This window comes from Cervus canadensis, chromosome 7 (genome assembly GCF_019320065.1).
Source record: "Cervus canadensis isolate Bull #8, Minnesota chromosome 7, ASM1932006v1, whole genome shotgun sequence".
Lineage (NCBI taxonomy): Eukaryota > Metazoa > Chordata > Mammalia > Artiodactyla > Cervidae > Cervus > Cervus canadensis.
Genome location: NC_057392.1, coordinates 80279083 through 80285490, shown reverse-complemented (window position 1 = coordinate 80285490; position 6408 = coordinate 80279083).

Sequence of the window (6408 nt, the reverse complement as noted above, 5' to 3'; positions counted from 1 at the left end):
CCAGCCCTCCGCGCTGGTCCGGGCGCGCGCTCTGGATCCTCGCCATCAGTTTGCATGCCACGCACCGGGGTGCTAGGTAGGCAATTTACAGTTGAGCCTAGCCAGGGTGAGTCGATGTAGTGGCCGACTTCGGGAAGGATTTCGATTTAAGAGGCGCTCCTATATGCTCTCCTAGCCCTGTTTTCAAGTTGCGTAAATGCTCGGCCTCGAGGCAATCTGGGAGGGATTTACTTATTGCAGCCCGCACAGGGCTAGGAAGGAGAGAAGAAAGCTTGGGGAGTTCTTTTGTTCTCGCGGAAGAAATGCTCGTTTTCCTTTTAGAATCAATAGAAAACGGAGGGTGGGGATACGTCGGGGTTTCAGTGGTCCCGGGTGTGAACAGAAGTCCCTGGCGTCGCGCACTCTGGTGAAATGCCGCTCGGTACTCTTCCTTTGCCCTGGAGAATTCAGAGGAAGTCTGTCCCACCAAACTGCTGCTCCCTGGGAGGCATGGAGAGGCTTTGAGGCGCGGGAGCTGAGTGTGCTGTTATTGAGGCGCGCCTCTGGTTGTACCGGTCTCGGGGTGGCGGGTGTTGAATTAACCCAGGAACAGTATTTCCTCTCATCTCTTGGGCACCCCTAAAGTAGTGCCATCTGAAAACTGCTTCCCATTCTGTCGTATCGTGAGCCGTTTGGCTGCACCATCGCTGTGTGAAAAGCTGGAAGAATAGTTCAGTGAACGCCCATGTCCATTCCTCCAAGAAATGAGTAGCTCTTAACATTTTGCTTTCTTTCTATGCTGTCTCTTGCCTAAATAAAGACAAAGACATTCTCCAGTGCAACCACATTATAAACTAAATAACATCTAAGAAACTTGATAATTTGATATCACCTAATATCTAGCCCTGCTTATTTATCTTATATGCAGAGTACATCATGAGAAACGCTGGGCTGGAAGAAGCACAAGCTGGAATCAAGATTGCCGGGAGAAATATCAATAACTTCAGATATGCAGATGACACCACCCTTATGGCAGAAAGTGAAGAGGAACTAAAAAGCCTCTTGATGAAAGTGAAGGAGGAGAGTGAAAAAGTTGGCTTAAAGCTCAACATTCAGAAAACTAAGATCATGGCATCTGGTCCCATCAGTTCATGGGAAATAGATGGGGAAACAGTGGAAACAGTGGCTGACTTTATTTTTTGGGCCTCCAAAATCACTGCAGATGGTGATTGCATGAAATTAAAAGATGCTTACTCCTTGGAAAGAAAGTTATGACTAACCTAGATAGCATATTAAAAAGCAGAGACATTACTTTGCCGACAAAGGTCGTGGATGTGAGAGTTGGACTGTGAAGAAACCTGAGCACCGAAGAATTGATGCTTTTGAACTGTGGTGTTGGGAGAAGACTCTTGAGAGTCCCTTGAACTGCAAGGAGATCCAACCAGCCCATTCTAAAGGCGATCAGTCCTGGGGGTTCACTGGAAGGACTGATGTTGAAGCTGAAACTCCAATACTTTGGCCACCTCATATGAAGAGTTGACTCATTGGGAAACACCCTGATGCTGGGAGGGATTGGGGGCAGGAGAAGAAGGGGACGACAGAGGATGAGGTGGCTGGATGGCATCACCGACTTGATGGACATGAGTTTGAATAAACTCCAGGAGTTGGTGATGGACAGGGAGGCCTGGCGTGCTGCGATTCATGGGGTCTCAAAGAGTTGGACACGACTGAGCAACTGAACTGAACTGAATATCTAGGCCATATGCAAATTAATACAGTTGTCAAAAAAGTCTTGGTTTTATGGAGAAATAGCCCAATAAAGAGTCATACATGCCTTTGTTGTTATGGTTGTCTGTTTTATTGGAGAATAAATAGAAAATAAATCCTCTACCTGTTTTTGTGGTATTAAGTTTTTGAAGAGTGTGAGCCAATTAGTTAAGCAGAGGATTCTTTCTTAATTTGTCTGACTTTATTTTCCTCCTGATGTCATTTAATTTTTTCTCTAAAAAATTAGACACCATTTTGCCTGTAGGCTCGAAGGAAGGTTGAGAGGTTTGATTGTTGTTCAGTCACGAAGTCATGTCCAGCTCTTTGCAACACCATGGACTGCAAAACGACAGGCTTCCCTGTCCTTCGCTATCTCTTGGAGTTTGCACAAAGTCATGTCCATTGAGTCAATGATGCCATCCAACCATCTCATCCTCTGCTGCCCCCTTCTCCCCCGGCCCTCAATCTTTCCCAGCATCAGGGGCTTTTCCAATGAGTTAGCTCTTTGAATCAGGTGGCCAAAGTATTGGAGCTTCAGTATCAGTCCTTCTGATGAATATTCAGGGTTGATTTCTTTTAGGACTGACTGGTTTGATCTTCTTACCGTCCAAGGGACTCTTAAGAGTCTTCCCTAGCACCACAATTTGAGAGCATCAATTCTTTGGTTTGATTAGATGGCAAGAACCCTTCTAAGATGGCACACAGTATGAGGTGCTCTTCTTATTGTTTTCCTTCAGGAAGACCATTTTAAATATTAAGCACCTGTTATTCTTATATGCATAATATTAAGTTGTACCAGTATCAGTGGTCACTGAAATCTGAAGTGTTCTCCAGATTCTCTATTAAAGTTCATTTACTCTTTTGTAGTTAATGAGTGATCAGTGGGGTGAAGACTTTGGAAATGTTTGGACGAGAAAGTCTTAGATCCCTGCAAGGAGAACATAGGTTACAGATCTACTCATCTAGGCAGATGGAGTAATCATTTGTATTATTTTGGTACCTCCTACTTCAGATCACCTAATGTTAGAAGCCTCATTGAATTACATACTCGCTTCGTTCAAAGAACAGTAAAATTCTGTACTCGGTGGAGTTTGAGCCACCTTAGAGTTCTTTTAGATGTGTGTGTGCATGCTAAGTCACTTTAGTTGTGTCCAACTCTTCGCAACCCCATGGACTGTAACTCTCCAGGCTCCTCTGTCCATGGGATTCTCCAGGCAAGAATACTGGAGTGGGTTGTCATTTCCTTCTCCCGGGGATCTTCCCCACCCAGGGATCGAACCCATATCTCTTATGTCTTCTGCATTAGCAGGCATGTTCTTTACCACTAGCACCACCTGGGAAGCCCATTCTTAGGGATAATTCAAGGGAAAGGCTACCCACTACAGTATTCTTGCCTGGAGAATTCCATGGACTGTATAGTCCACGGGGTAACAAAGAGCCGGACATGACTGAGCGACTTTCACTCGCTCACTGGTAAAAAATAGTGATACTTTCTACCGGGTCTTGTGATGTATGTTTTAAGAAGACTTGATAAAATCCAGGGGAAGTTTCCTGTATTTAACTGAGCAAACCTGAATTAAACTCCCAGTTCCATTCCAATAACAGAAACAAACCTCAAGAATATATAATATATATATGTAGTCTCAGTCTGTGGCTCATATCATAAATATCCAGGAATGTGAGCTCATCCATTTATGCTCATAAGCTCCACAGGGTGAGATCTGTGTCAAGTTTACGCTGTATAACAATGGCCACTTCGAGTGGTTTCTCCCAGGAGAAAACTCTCAAAGAGCATCTTCTATTCCACAGGCAAATGTAGGGTTCTAAACAGAGGGCCTGTATCTTCACTTTTACAATTTTTAGTAAGTCAGTCTAAGTCAGTGGATCACATCAATGGTTTTTGTTTGCATCAGCAAATGAGTGTCCACTCATCCCTCTGCCAGTTGATCTGAATTTTATCAGAGTCAGCTTTCTAAGAGTCCAAGGCAGAAGCCAGCCTTGGGGCTTCTCTGGTAGCTCAGTGGTAAAGAATCTGCTGCCAATTCAGGAGACACAGGTTAGATTCCTGGGTCGGAAGATCCCACAGGCCTCGGAGCATCTAAGCCTGTGGGCCACATCTATTGAGCCTGTGGTCTAGAACCTAGGAACTGCAACTACTGAAGCCCATGAGCTCTAGAGCCCAGGCTCAACAACAAAAGAAGCCACAGCGATGGGAAGTCTGTGTGCTGCAATGGAGAGTTACCCCTGCTTGCTGCAACTAGAGAAAAGTCCATGCATTAATGAAGATGGAGCACAGCCAAAAATAAACAAATAAATTTAAAAAAAAAAAAACAAGAAGCTAACCTTGAAAGTTTTGTAGCATCATTTTTAGTAACATTTTATTGATCAATAGCAAGCATAGGACTGTTCAAGATTCAAGGAGGAAAAAAAAAAAGATTCAAGGGGAGGGGATCAGACAAGGCATAAACAACAGGAGAGGAGGCTCATTGTGGGGTTGGGGAGGGAACACATTTGGAAAGGAGCTACCACACTGCTCTCAGCCAAATGCAAACTTAAATGTGTAGTCTTGAGCATAGTGGTCCTTTGCTTAAAATCAGGTGGATCTGGATCGTCTATTTAACTTCAAACCTAGTCATAACCGGGGCTTCCCTGATGGCTCAGTTGGTGAAGAATCTACCTGTAATGCAGGAGACGTAGGTTCAACCCCTGGGTTGGGAAGATCCTCTGGAGAACAGAATGGCAACCCACTCCAGTATTCTTGCTTGGAGAATCCCATGGACAGAGGAGCCTGGTGGGCTACAGTCCATGGGGTCACAAACAGCTGGACACGACTGGGCAACTAAGCACCCACTCACACTAGTCATAACCACCCATTCCCAACTGTGATCTACACATTTTCATCAACACTATAGATAAGGGGCCGTATTTCTTTTTGTTTACAGATTCTCTGGTTCAACTGCTTCTCCTTTATCAAAATGGTTTTTTTTTTTTTTTTTTTTCCCTACAGAAGAGGAAAGAATAGGGATGTGAAATATACACCTAAAAATTACTTATGGTGATTTGAGGTAGATATAGGAGTTAAAATGGGTGTATGACAAAATTATTTTTGGATAGTAGCAGTGTGGTTCCAAGCACTGGACTTGGTTGACGCTGTGTGAATGTTCAGATCAGAAGCTGTGGTTATGATTCTTTTCCTGGCTCCAGCCCTGGAAGGTAGTCGTGCCCTCTGCAAAGTGTAAAGTGATTGCTGCCTGCTGGCGCCTTTATCATAGCCATTCTTCACCTCTCCTTGGCTGACAGTTCACCTCACCAAGTAAAGGAAGTCCACCGGTAACAAAACTAGAAAGGCTCCATTGCAAATAAACTAATATATGAAAAAAAGAAAAATCAACCTCTGTATTTGGAAGGATGCTTTAGGACACTCATACTGTATCTTACAAATTCTGTATTTTTATTTTTGAAAAGTGATATTTCAATTCCTATTTTTAAAATATTTTGAATGTCCCATGAATAATGAGTGGGTATATGTGCTCGTAGATGGCAAAACCTCCCAGGATGTGAAACGGAGCCATGGACAGCAGACTGGGGGGGAAGAAATCCTCCCAAGTGAAATAAGTGAGAAGAAAAGTTCCAAAACTTTCAAAAGATTATTTCCTTCAAGGCAGTTTCCTATTTCTTTGTGTAGCATTTATTCAGCTTGTGATTCAGCTATCTATTGCATCCCATTAGATGGGGAAACTGTCGAAACAGTGGCTGACTTTATTTTTGGGGGGCTCCAAAATCATTGCAGATGGTGACTGCAGCCATGAAATTAAAAGATGCTTACTCCTTGGAAAGAAAGTTATGACCAACCTAGATAGCAGTTTAAAGAGCAGAGACATTACTTTGCCAACAAAGGTCTGTCTAGTCAAGGCTATGGTTTTTCCAGTAGTCATGTATGGATGTGAGAGTTAGACTATAAAGAAAGCTGAGTGCCGAAGAATTGATGCTTTTGAACTGTGGTGGTGAAGAAGACTCTTGAGAGTCCCTTGGACTTCAAGGAGATCCTACCAGTCCATCCTAAAGGAGATCAGTCCTGGGTGTTCATCAGAAGGACTGATGTTGAAGCTGAAACTCCAATACTTTGGCCACCTGATGTGAAGAGCTGACTCATTTGAAAAGACCCTGATGCTGGGAAAGATTGAGGGTGGGAGGAGAAGGGGGTGGCAGAGGATGGGATGGTTGGATGGCATCACCGACTCAATGGATATGAGTTTGGGTAAACTGCGAGAGTTGGTGATGGACAGGGAGGCCTGGCGTGCTGCGGTTCATGGGGTTGCAAAGAATTGGACACAACTGAGCAACTGAACTGAACTGATTGCATCCTGTATACTGAAAATATCCATTTAATATTCCTCACAATTCTTAGTGTTGGTTGGTTGACTCCCCTGTGGTTTTATCTAGATTTACTCACATAGTTATGTCCAGGAGCCAGCAAAAGTTTCTGCAAAGGGTGGGAGATTGTGCGCATTTTAGCTTTTGTTCCGTCTCATTGGCCTTCCCTGGGGGCCCAGACAGTAAAGAGTCTGCCCACAATGTGGGAGACCTGGGTTCAATCCCCGGGTCTGGAAGAATCCCTGGAGAAAAAAGTGGCAACCCACTCCAGGATTCTTGCCTGGGAAA